Here is a 13,317-nt window from a genome sequence, read left to right on the forward strand (position 1 = left end):
CACCCGAGTTTTTTTTATCTGAGGCGCCATTAGCAGGGGCGTTGCCAGGAATTTAAGCTAAGGTGAGCACAAATGCACAGTAAAAAAAATATCATGCGGCTTAAAATATGGAAGAACTGATGGTTCTGCTGGCTGAGTATACCCCCACCCTCCCTGCTTGCCCCAACTCTCCAAAATCTTACTCTGAATACCACACAAGATGTCTAGACCCAACCCACTCACAAAAAGTCTCTAAAATCTTCGCACCAACAAAAAAAAATGAAACTCACAAAAGATACTAAGATACCTACAACCCCAAACAAAATCTCTAGAAACTTTCACACCAACAAAGGAGAAAAGAAAAAAAATACCCTCTTTAATTTTAAAAACTACAACCCACCAGAAAAGAACCAAAAAAGAAAAAAAAATTAAAAGAGAAAAAACCCTCTATGTTGACCCACAAACTATGCCTATTTGAGGGAAATGATTTAAAGAAAAAAAAAGATAAAAACACAAACTATACCCACAAAAAAAACTAATACCACTATTTGAAAATGGAGCTGTTATACAGAAAAACAAATGGCTAGCAGAAACAAAAAATAAAAAAACCTTGACTATCTCTGATTGACTCTATTTACAGCTCCATTTTGATAAAAAAAAGGAAAAATCCTTGATAAAGAGAGAGGAGGTGGGGACGCACAGCCTCTCAGGGAGGGCGGAGAGAGAGAGAGAGAGAGGCAAAATAGGGGAGCCTTTGAGTGGCCCACCCTAACCCGGTCAGGGTGGGCACTGCCCATGTTTTACGTGGGTCAGGGTGGGCACAAGGCTGGCTGACCTCTTTCTGATTTGAGGCTACTGCCTAGGGCCTCAAATGATATATATATATATATATATATATATATATATATATATATATATATATATATATATATATATATATATATATATATATATATATATATATATATATATATATATATATATATATATAATGCTTATATTTCACATGCTGAGGGCTTCCAATGAAACATGACACATGTTAAGAGCCTCCAATAAAAAAAAAATGAAGAAATATGGGCCTCCAATGAAATATGCTTAGGGCCTCAACTTCTCTTGAGCCGCCCCTGGGTGACCCTGACCCATATGCCCTTAAGCTAGGGGTCCCCGTAAAGTGGCTTTACCCCTAGTCATTAGGCAGGTTCCTTATATATAAAAAAAGACCTAGTAAGAGCTAAGAGTAAATATGTTTCCAATCTATTAAGCAAGTTTGTAAGTTGAGCCTAACCAATGCAAGATCCAACTAGGTTTGACATGGCTCATATCAAATGCCAATCATTAATTTTTGTCATGTGCACGCATACACACGTGTATGTGCATGCATGCACGCCGCGCGCGCACACACAAAGACAGACTGATTGCACACCTTTTTCCATGGTGACATAGTCAAGAACCTGGCATGCACATTCTCATCTTAGAAATCTGGGCTTAGGTAATACAACCATACCATAGGGATTCAAACTTGCAACCTCCCAACACAAGGTGACTTGCACTAATTGCTCCTGCCACACAAGCGGAGGCCCCGTTGGTTGCTCAGTCTCATCTTGCTTAGCACTTATTGCACCTTTTCCCAGCTTTGTTGCTAACAGAATACTTCTGAAAAAATGGTATCATAAATAACAAACCTTATAGCATTTGAAAGACCCAGCCTCATCTTTGGTGTGTGTGGTTTGTTTACAGCTGCAACATTGGTATGCTGTCATATAAGTGTAAAGCCCTACTGGCACCAATTTGACCTATTTCCACCATGACAGGAGGCAGAAGCCAATAGAGGTCTACATGACCGATGCAAGAATGATGTTGGGATTTAGGAATCGATTAAGTGATCCCTTATGTGACACAGGCCAATCACATGACAGCATCTACTTTAATTTTCTTTTGTTGGAGTTTGCTAAAATATGGATGTCGTACATTTACTTTGTCGAGAGAGAGGCCAAGATGTCTGATGGGTCATCTTTCCTATGTTTGTACTGACAATCACCCAACTTAATTCAATATCAACAGAAAGTATCAGTAAGGAAAAGCCTAACACCCTTGTTTGTGGCAGCACTTCCCGGCCTCTCATGAGAGAGAGAGGCCTAGGTGTCTGATGTGTTATCCTTCCTATGTTTGTACTAACAAATGACAATCACCCATCTTAATTCAATATATATCAACAGAAAATAGCAGTAAGGAAAAACCTAAAACCCTTGTTTGTGGCAGCACTCCCCGGCCTCTCATGAGCAGAGAGAGAGAGAGAGGCCTAAGTGTCTGATGTGTTATCCTTCCTATGTTTGTACTAACAAATGACAATCACCCAACTTAATTCAATGTCAACAGAAAATAACACTAAGAAAAGCCCTAACACCCTTGTTTGTGGTAGCACTCCCCCTCTCATGAGAGAGAGAGAGAGAGAGGCCTAGGTGTCTGAGACTGACGTGTTATCCTTCCTGTGTTTGTACTGACAATCACCCAACTTAATTCAATATCAACAGAAAATATCAGTAAGAAAAAGCCTTAACACCGTTGTTTGTGGTAGCACACACCTCTCACACGAGAGAGAGATATGCATGTCTGATGTATTAAGCGTTCCTAAATTTATGCTGTCATTCAACTTATTTCAAATATCAACAGAAAAATAACAATAAGAAAAACGCCTAACACCTTTGTTTCTTGCAGCACTCACCTCTCACGGACTCCAAATTGCACAACTTATCACCACAACCACCAAGAACATCGGGTGCTTTCAGAAGGTCAACCCCAAAGAGCCGAACCAACTTGGCTGGCCTTTGCTCTCGTGAAATCAATGGCTGCCAGATGGAGCGATCCCAGTGCGGATGTGGGTGCGCCTTGTCTTGAACCATGCCATGCTTCCAGCCTATGAAATTGAGCCTCTCCGGACCAGTAGACCTAGCAAAGGTCACTGTATCCCCAGCCTTTAGTCCTTTATCCTTCACGAACCTGCACCACCCTTTTGTTAGCACATAGCTCTGGCTGCTGTTCCAGTAAGAGTACCTGAACCTCCATACCCTCCCCCCCTCATCCTCAAAGTTCAACAGCATGGCCTCGAGTCTCCTGCCTGTGACCGGGAAGTACTTCTCGGCGTGCTGCTTCGGTACCACGAGCCGGTTCAATTTCCCTACATCGCTAGGAGTAAGCACCTTTTCGAACATCTCTTCCCTCTCCCTAAGCCTCAAAATAGCATCTCGTCTCGCTAGCAGGGGCATCACACCTCCGATACGGTTCCGCTTCGCCATCAAGAGCTCGTCGCGATAGGTATTCTTACGGAGCATGTCGACAATCTCCACCTTCGAGTGTGAGTCGAGGAACCGTGCCTCGAGCTCGTTTTCTGCCCATATGCCCTCCCGGAGGTTGGTCACTGCATCCTTGCCTCTAAACTTGAGGGCAGCTATGTCGTAGGTCTTCGCGGCCTCTGTCTCGGTTCGGAACGTGCCGAGCCAGATGCGCTGGTGCCTCTCGTAAATCTGAGCTCCCCATCTGCCATTAGGCTGTGGCACCACTCCCTTGTAGCGGGAGGATGGAAGCTTCCTGGTTGAGGGCCAGGACTTGGCCAACTCGGAGGTGATCCCATTACCGAGTCGTTCAAGACCAGGGACCGAGTCTACCGGTTCGGTGCCTTCCCTAGGGCCTCTGATCATTTCTTCAGCACACGCATTGCTTTGCATTGGCGTGGTTGCCAGAAATGGATAGGTAGGTGACTGAAATTCCAAGGGAGGAAGAAATGTATGCACAGCTAAGGGATTGGGAGTGTCCATATAAGTAAAGTTACATATTTAATATATATCGGCTTTTGTTTTTTAATTAAGGGCAAGGTGTGAGGATGGGGTCCATTCACCAAGTTGATCCTTCTCACATGGCAGTGGACCTTGAGAAACTCTGGGTGCATCCCCCCTAACCACGACTCTTAATGTGAAGAGTCCAAATATGATATATATATATATATATATATATATATATATATATATATATATATATATATATATATATATATATATAGAGAGAGAGAGAGAGAGAGAGAGAGAGAGAGAGAGAGAGAGAGAGAGAGAGAGGCTTACGTGGCGAATTATCATTCATCGCATCGATGTCGGCAAACCGGTCGGTGTGAGACTGTATGTTGGTGCGAACCGCTTACTTGGCTAAGACCTTTAGTGGACTGGTCTTATGCAGCCATTGAGCCTAGCCAATGTTTGAAAGTAGGGATGCAAGCAGTTCAGATCAGGAACAGCTAAATACAAGGGAATTCGGATCAGAATCAGGTCTAAAACAGCCAAAAATTGTAAAACTTCTGTCCTGAATCCGACCCATTTGCATCCTTATTTGAGAACCTTACATTGGTTTTATGTGTTGCCAAAATATGATTTTGATGGCAAAATATGGTATTGGGGATAGATTTGCCAAAGGCAACTTCTTATTAAACTTTGTCTAAATTAGAGCCAGTGATGGAAGGGAAATGGGAAAACAACGAAATGAATGTCATTGAAATCCAAAGACTCGAAGAGATTTGGCTTGGCGGATTTTAGAAATCCTCATCTTCCTCCCAACACCTGCTGGGGTTGAAATGTAGTGTTGAGGTTGCTATTTGATCGCCCCTGGAGTTCTTTGGCAATGCCAATTTCCCAAACAACGAAAGGTGTTGGAGAAACGGCAACACACCTCTGATTCAAAGCTCCCAAACAGCGCATCGGTTAAACAAATTTAGCTGATTTTCAAGGTTTTGAAATGTTTTGTTTGCAGCAAATATCAAAGGTTCAAAACCCTAAAGGGAGGTCTTTCAAGTGGATCTAAGGTTGGCGGGCCACAGAGACCCCAACCACTTGAGCCAAGTGGCAGTACTCTTACCAAGGCATGTCTAAATCGTTAGTCTTCTTTTTTGTTTTTTTCCTTTCCTATGTCGCCACATTTTTCAAGTTTTTTTACATGCTTGCCACCTAAATCTACAATTGATCTGGATATCCGAGTTCCTATAGAGAAACTAAGCAATTTTTTTCTCTGAGGTAATTTATTCTAGGAAAACTAAGCGATTGTTATTATTACTATTATTAATATCATTATGACTATTATTTTTAACTTATTGCTTAAGTTTTCTCGAAAGAAAATGCAAATCAATTTTATTAATTAGAAAGGGGATTACATCTATGAGATGGTAACTGATGAGGGACCTGCCAATAACAGGTGTGAAGTTTTTATAGTTATTTTGCTTATATATACATATATAATTTATCATTAAATCAGTTAAGTTTAATATTAGACGGATATGATTTTATGAAAATGATTAAAATACTCTTAAAATAATGATATTTTTTAAAATATAAAGTTATTTTTTTCAGTATTATAGGTCTTTTGAACGTGAAGGAAATTGAAAAACCATACTTTTTTCAAAAAAATAACTTTATGAAGCTATTAAAATTACTTTTTTGACCTAAAAAAGTAATCTTGCAATTTCAAAATATCATTTTTTAGTTTGTTTTATTCATTTTAATAACATCTAATATTGAACCTAACTGATTTAATGATAGAGTAACCCTATATATATCCAAACTTTGGGTTTTAATAAATGCTTTTCAAGTTGAACTTCATGTGTACGGAACGAAAGGCAGCCACAAGGTGCCGAACAAGGGGCAGGGTTTGTCATTGCATTTAATGTCACCCTTTTGTCCGCGGCTTCCAAATTGTACTGAAAGTGAATGACTTCGATGCTCATTTCGTCCTTTTATAATTTTATCTTGGAAAGGAATCTTTATAATGATAAACATTTTCCATATTTAATACCCAAAGCGTGTGTTTGAATTATGAGAATGTGACTCTCATCGCCATATTGGAAGGACAAGCCAAAATCTGACGTCAGCCATATTTAAACACGTTTTCACCCAAACCCAGGAACTCCCTCTCTCGTGTTCAACCAAACGTGGGAAAGATATATACTAGAGGATTTCCTTTTCCCTATCATCCAGCCCACCGTCGGTAACAGTCCGGGAAGTTAGTAAAACTCCTTTTCTGTTTAGGATCTGGATTTGAGAGGGAGATGGAAGAGGAGTTGAAAATTCACTGAATCCCCAATCCCTGCTGCTGTTTGAGAGTCCGGATTTGAGAAATGGAAGTGCACACATAAGAGTTATGATGGTCTTCTCTCTCTCCCCATTTAAACTACATCTTCACCATAAAAAGGAGAGAGAGAGAGAGAGAGAGAGAGAGAGCTAACCACTTGTCATGACCTTCAATGGCGGTGGTGGTGGTGGTGGTGGTGATGGTGATGGTGGCTACAACGGTAATGGTGGCACAATTATTAAAGTTGTATGGTACAAAAGGTGACGATGGTGGTAAAGGTGGGGGTGGCAATTGGTGGTGGTGATAATCAATGGATCAGTTAATATATCCAGCACATTTTCTAAAATAAAATAAATATCCTTTTTATTTCAACAATCGATAACTATATATTTTTATTTATGCCTATAAATAACTATAAAAAATGAAATGAAAAAGAGTATATCCTAAAATCAACTTGCATACTTAAAATAAAGATGAACAAAATAAGTAGCTTACCTATAAATACAACAAAATGCTACGTAAAATTTTGGGAACCAAAATACAGTTGAATCTCCGTCTTCTTCAGATGGTCGGCAATAAAGTTCATTCATTTTGATAGACATATTCAGATCACAAAGTATTATATTGGGAAAAAACTTTTAAACATATGTATGATGTGGATCCAAATTTATTGGATATTGGGTTAACATCACATTGATTCTTGGATTCGAATCTTTAGTTTCTATGCCCTGACTTAACCGACTTTTAAGGAAAAACTCCTTTATTATATATATACTAGATAATTGGCCCATATCCTATCCACAGCTTGCCTATCAAAAAAAAAAAAGATAGGGCTCTATAAGATAATTCAAATAGTAAAAGAAAGTGTGTATCATATATATTTATCAAGATTAACAGCAAAAATAATGAGAAACAAGCATAATGATAATTTTAAAATTTTATAAAATAATTTTAGTTTATAGTTATTAAAAAGAGAGTGATATGTATTGAGAGAGAGAGAGAGTATGTTATAAATAGTAACTCGTTAATGTTTGAGAAAAGGGTTAATATTGGCTATTAATGAATATATGAAACTAATGAGTAAAAATCATTCTTTTCTTTAAAAAATTTCAATTTTTTGGAGATCAAATATTACGGATGTGATCTACATGGTTTGTTTAGTATGAAATTTATTTTGAATCATGTGATTATGATAAGTAATTAGGTTTTTAAAGGGGTTCAAAAATCAATGGCCAACAATGTGCCAAAATTTCAAAACTCAAAAGATCACATTTTTACATCAGAAAAGCATGATCCAAGGGTTGATCGTTAGCAAACAAACCATGTTGAACGCATCTATTTGGTTAGATTGAGTTGATACAACTTACATTGAATGCATATATTTGATTAGATTGAGTTGATACAACTTGCACGTATGATTTTTAGATCATTAATTTTGTACCTTCATTAGTATCCAATATTTACCCTTGAGAAAATTTCAATGTGCCATGTAAGTAACACTTACTATTATTATTTTTTTACCAATACTTTATGCAAATGCCCATACAATTTTTTATACCAACTTTTAATTACATTCTCAACTTAAGTGGCAAAAAAGTCAACAAAAAAAGTAATAAAGGATCCAATTTTTTGCACTTGGCACCCTTGCTTTTGCTTTTATAATATTTAGGATTTAGGATTAGGATTAAGATGTAGAGGTGCACTTGGGTCGGGTATACCCGATGTTCCGAACCAATTAAACCCAACCTAACTAGATTTTAATGGACACATGGGTTCGGGTTGAGTTCAAAATATTAACTCGTAATGAAAATGGGTTGGGTCTTGGGATTTGTAAATGAAGACCCAAACCTGTTTGGACTCCATCCACTTTTTATACCTGACCCAAATTGTCCTCCATATTCTAACACCAAACCGACCCAAACCCGGACCAATTATATACCCATTTTATTCTTGAACCAACTCGAACCCAAACCCTAACCCGCTTTGTACCCAAACCCATTTTATTTGTGAACTGACTCAAATTGAACCCAAACTTATGATACATTTTGAATATGATATATTATTGATGTCTTTTTATTTCAACTTGAAATGATTGGCTGATGTGAAAATATTATTCTTATATTTTGATTTTGATATTATTTAGAATAATTAATAAACTTCTCATTTGTTAACATGTATTCTTCTTAACAAAGTTGATTCTTGTAATTTACATAATTTTGTAATGGTAGATAATTAAGTTTAGAATACTGAGTTTAGACACCAAAATTTCATAATACCCAAATTACTAACATCTTAATACAAGTGTTTTGCAGGTGTTAAGCAGGAATCAAGCACCCATCACACTCAGATGGCAAGAAATATTTTGTTGTCCATCTATAAGATGACTTTTTGTACTACCATCTATTACGAGATGACAGAAAGAAATGCCGTCCGCTATCGGATGACACAAACATAATATTGTTTAATATGAGATGACACAATCACTTCACCATCTGTTATACTCAACACGTGGATAAACCATGTGACTTATCCTTATCTCCTCTCAACTGGCCCACACGTCTTTCAGGGCAGGAGGACTTTTCTTGGAAGAACTTTTTTTCAAGAAGACTTTCTTGTATAAGTTTATCTTCTTCTGGGGATAAACTTAGATTCATTGGGATTGGATCCGGGTCCAAAGAAGTGCCTTGACCCATATCTCATTATGAGTCTTATAAATAGGGGCTAGCCCCTAGGATCTAGGCATCTGGAAATCTTATACCTAAGTGTTGTCCCTTAAGAAGAAGCCTACCCAAGTCTTGTTTGTACTTTGTCCCGACGTCATTAAAGAACACTCAATATCTACACGTAGATGCTAACAAACAAAAAGGAGTTTCAACGATAAAACATACCCTCGAGTTTGAAAAAGCTATTTTCAAGATCCTTAATCTATTTATTTCAATTTGATATAATATTTTGAATATGTACTTCTACACATTTCTTATCTTTGTTTGCATACTTGAATCCGCAGTTGTGCGATCTTAGCTACAAAGATTAAAAAACTTGTTTGCCTTCGGGCAAAGGACAATCAGAGCTTGCAAATGACATCCCCATAATCTTAAAAAGGATTTTGCATAATTCGGGTAAGTCCCATCTTTTCAAACCTCAACATTTTCATCAATAATTTTTGGTGATCTCAGCGGAACACCGTACTTTTTTTTTTCGATTTTCATAGTTAGAAGTGCATTGTCAGTAGGATTTGGGTTCTAAAAAATCCAAAACCTTTAAATTTTGAGTTTTTTTATTCAAACGGCAACAAACCCCCTTTTGATGTATAGGACCAAAACAACAAAACAATTTAGTCGTCTAGGGGCTAAAATGACAAAACCCTTTTACAATTTGGTCCTTGTATTTTTTTTTTCTAAATAGATTGTCTTCCAAAGGTTGTATCTCAGTGCTTTGGTATCCAAATTAAGCTATTTTTCTTGCATTGGAAAGATACAATTCTCAATATTTTAGGTATTTTTCCTAAAACTATATATTTCTACCTCAAAAGCTTCTCGAAAAGTTCTGTTCTTGTTTTGACACAAAATTTTTTGGATAGTTGATATTCCAGGAAGGTTATCTTTGCACTTCGATGTCAAAATAGTGTGATTTTTATTTTATCTAAAAGATAACTCATTTTTGTAAATTTTATTTTCTGTAAGGTTTTCCTAAAAATGAGAATTTTTTGGTCTAAATCACTTGGGAAGTTTATGTTTCCCATTTGGGAGCGTGTGAGGCAGCAAAACCATTTCTATTCTGTGAGGTGTTTCTCTATGCTTGGGTGTTAGATCTGAAGAAAATCATTTTTTTTTAAAGCTGACATCCCAAGCTTTCTCTGATCTTTTGAAAAGAAAATCTATAAAGATGATTTTGTTGGATAAAAATCCCCAAGAAAATTCTGTTATGTCATTTTAGGGCAGAAAAGTTCATTGGTGTTTTGGCATTCCAAATAGCGTATCTTCGTGCTTCGAAATTCAAATCTTGTAATTTTTATTTTTATTTCAAAGATAATATCATCCTCTTTAAGGTTGTTTAGTGTCTTGCTATTGGTTCTTTATTGAATATCAAATATAGGATTTGCATTAGGTCCATGCATACATATCAGGTTTAGGTTTTATCACATTTTAGAAACACTTGCTGGAGAAAATACATGTCACATAAAAAATAGAAAAACAAAACCTCCAACAAGTTACAGTTTGTTTGAGATATTACTTAATATCATTGTGTGCTCCTTATTTTTTATCTTCCTCTCTCTTAAAAACAAAACCCTTTTTTTATTGTAAAATTTTTCAAAAATCTCATCTTATTATTTGGGTCTTCAAATTTCTTTACTAGTACCCTTTAGTTGTTAGCTTGAGTATATCAGTGGTGATACCATGAGAGCTAGATATTTTACGCTAGTATCTTTAAGTTGTTAGCTTGAGTATATCAGTGTGGACTTGAAAGAGAACCCTGAAACCTTAGAACTCGAAGGGACCTCACGGATCAGCGAACACAACTTTCTAAGGTACCCATTATTTTAAAAATCTCTCATTACTTATTGTGGGCCTGTGTGGACCAATTGTTTGGGGCATAATGCAAACCTGATTTAAAGCCTGCAAACTCCAAATTCAATCTATCCCAAAGGAACCACCTCTGGAGAATCGCACGTACGAGATGCCACCCCATGTGATGCAAAATATCATATTTGATGAGGATCCTAAAGAAAGAACTCATACAAACATTCTTGATGAGTTTGTGGATGACCAAAAAAAGAGAGACCCTGATATTTCCTGAGTCTGGCTCATGTCAGTACTCTCATCAATCTCGTAAAGTCTCTCAATTGGGTTACGACATGGGTAATTCTAGCATAAATGAGTTTACAAAAAGATGAATCCCTAAGACCTCACATTTCAAATCTTTGTCCAAAGAATGACAGTCTCACTAATCTCATAAAATCCCTCATGTAGGTTACAAGATAGACAACTCTAACATATGTGAGTCCACCAAGCGACGAACTCTTAAGGCCTTGCATTTCAAAGCTCGGTCCAAAGAAAGAGATGTGCTAGTACAAGCAAGACAAAATATGAAAAAGATTGAGTAGAAAATGAGAGAGATCCAAGATAGGTTGGGACAAGAACATGCACAAGCTGAAAGAAGGGTTAAAAGAGTTCACGAATCAGAATATAAAAGAGCACAAGCTCACAAAGAGACCAAAAGAAGGATCAGATGGACTCCAGAGCCGCAAGAGGAGAAAGGCTACAATAAGTGAGGAGAGACCCAAGTATCTAATATGGAAAGGAGAGTCCACAGATCTAGGTCGACCCGTCCAGTCCAAATCATGTTGTCTCAGTCGAACAAAAAGATTAAATCACTAGAAGACATGGTCTGGATCCTAACATCGAGAATGAGATACATAAACATGGATCAGAGAGAACACTCTATGGACAATTTCCTGCCAGGGGGATATGATGATGAGGATGATGAGACTCCTCTGAAATTGTTAAAGTTCTGCAAAAATGGGGACCCAATGACTCACTTATCCTTATTTATGAGAAGTATAGCTAAATATCGAAATAATGATAAGAGGCTAATTAATTGGTTCCCTAAAAGTTTGAAGAAAGAGACATTGGAATGGTTTGTTACTCTGAACCTCCAAAATGTTAGAGAATTTAAGTAGGTCATCAACCTGTTCATAGAATAATTCATATTTAATATTGAGGCCCTTCCTACCATAAGTCAGTTTTATGACCTGAAGTAGAAGAAAGAGAAAGGTGCCCATGAGTTCATAAACTGATGGTGGTTCATAACCAGTAAGATAAAAGAGCCGATCTCAAACTCCCATGCCCTGGTCATCCTGGTAGACAATTTTTCTCAACCTCTACAAAGCCTGATTAACATAGCTCAGTCTGAAACGTATGTCAAACTCATCGAAAAGGCCGCAACCTTTAAGGTAGGCTACAACCTTTGAGATAGGCATTAAGAGAGCAGTATATGATGAGTTCTTGAAGAGCAGTAAAGACAACAACATATATAGGAAGTTAGACCCATCCAATGGTTAGGTCAATATAATGTAGACCATAGGACAAAAGGCCAAGAAAAATGATAGTCAGGGGCAGAATGCGAATAATTAGAGAGCCTTCCCAAAGAAGCAAAATGAAAACAAATATGGAGGCAATCGCAAGTGGACCAGAGACTGAACATTCACCAAGTTTATGCAGCCTCAGTTATAAGTCCTGGATCTATTGCTACACGATGAATTAGTCAAGTTGCTTAAGGTATCTAACCCACCACAATTGAAAAAAATGACCCAGCCAAATGCTGCAGATATCATAGAGCCATGAGTTATGACACCGAAGAGTGCTTTATCTTGAAACACATCATTCAAGACTACACAGACAGTAGAGAGTTGCTGGTGAATGAAAAATAGTCAGAGCCGAGCAATAATGATTGCATAACAAAAAAAGTGGTTCAAGCTTGTGAAGTAAGAGAGAACTGGTTCCCAAGGAAAGATATGACAAGGATCATCTAATAACACAATGGTTTGGGTTTCACAAGCCCTTATCTATAGTAACTATTCATACTTGATGCCTCTAATACCCCATATCTATTATCAAGGAGAGCGAAGAGTCCAAGAAAGATGAATCTCATGGGAGAACCAACAAATTAGACAAATAAATATGATTCATTTGGGCTCACCAGACAACAATTATAGCAAGGTTCCTCTCCTAATGTCCATCACAAAAAAAGGATGACCTCTCTGTATGGTCTCCATTGTCTAAATCTGAGAAGCAAGCTTACATACCTACAGTACTTTCAAAGAATACTACAAGAAAAATGCAGATTAGCGACAGACGCTATCCATCACTAATCCATTGATAACATGTTTAGCAACAGATTAGCGACAAAAAACGTCCATCACATAATCCTGGTCGCTAAAAATGCGACAGAATTTATCTAACGCCAATCCATCGCTAATTAGCGACGGATCATGTCCATCGCTAAATAAGGACTGATTTGGTTTTGCGAAGGAATATATTCCATCAGTAAAATTTAATGATAAATATGTGTTCGTCGCCAATTTAGCGAGGGATTAGCGATGGATTAAACTCTGTCACAAAACATCGACTGATTTAAATTGGTGATGGATAATATCCGTTGCTAATCTGTCATAATTTTTTTTTTTAAATATGAATATTGAGAAAAATTTCTCGTTATACAATTTATATAACCTGT

The 13,317-nt window shown here is 37.3% G+C and overlaps 1 pseudogene across 1 annotated transcript; it reads right to left on the reverse strand.

Moving 5' to 3' along the window:
• Nucleotides 1-2,496: 2,496 nt before the first annotated feature.
• Nucleotides 2,497-3,801, reverse strand: LOC149848592 (AP2/ERF and B3 domain-containing transcription factor ARF14 pseudogene; annotated as a pseudogene). Its single transcript, XR_016430279.1, has one exon. The product of XR_016430279.1 is annotated as an AP2/ERF and B3 domain-containing transcription factor ARF14 pseudogene (transcript).
• Nucleotides 3,802-13,317: the final 9,516 nt, after the last annotated feature.

This window comes from Nuphar pumila, chromosome 1 (genome assembly GCF_984573655.1).
Source record: "Nuphar pumila chromosome 1, dmNupPumi1.hap1.1, whole genome shotgun sequence".
In the NCBI taxonomy this organism is placed as follows: domain Eukaryota; kingdom Viridiplantae; phylum Streptophyta; class Magnoliopsida; order Nymphaeales; family Nymphaeaceae; genus Nuphar; species Nuphar pumila.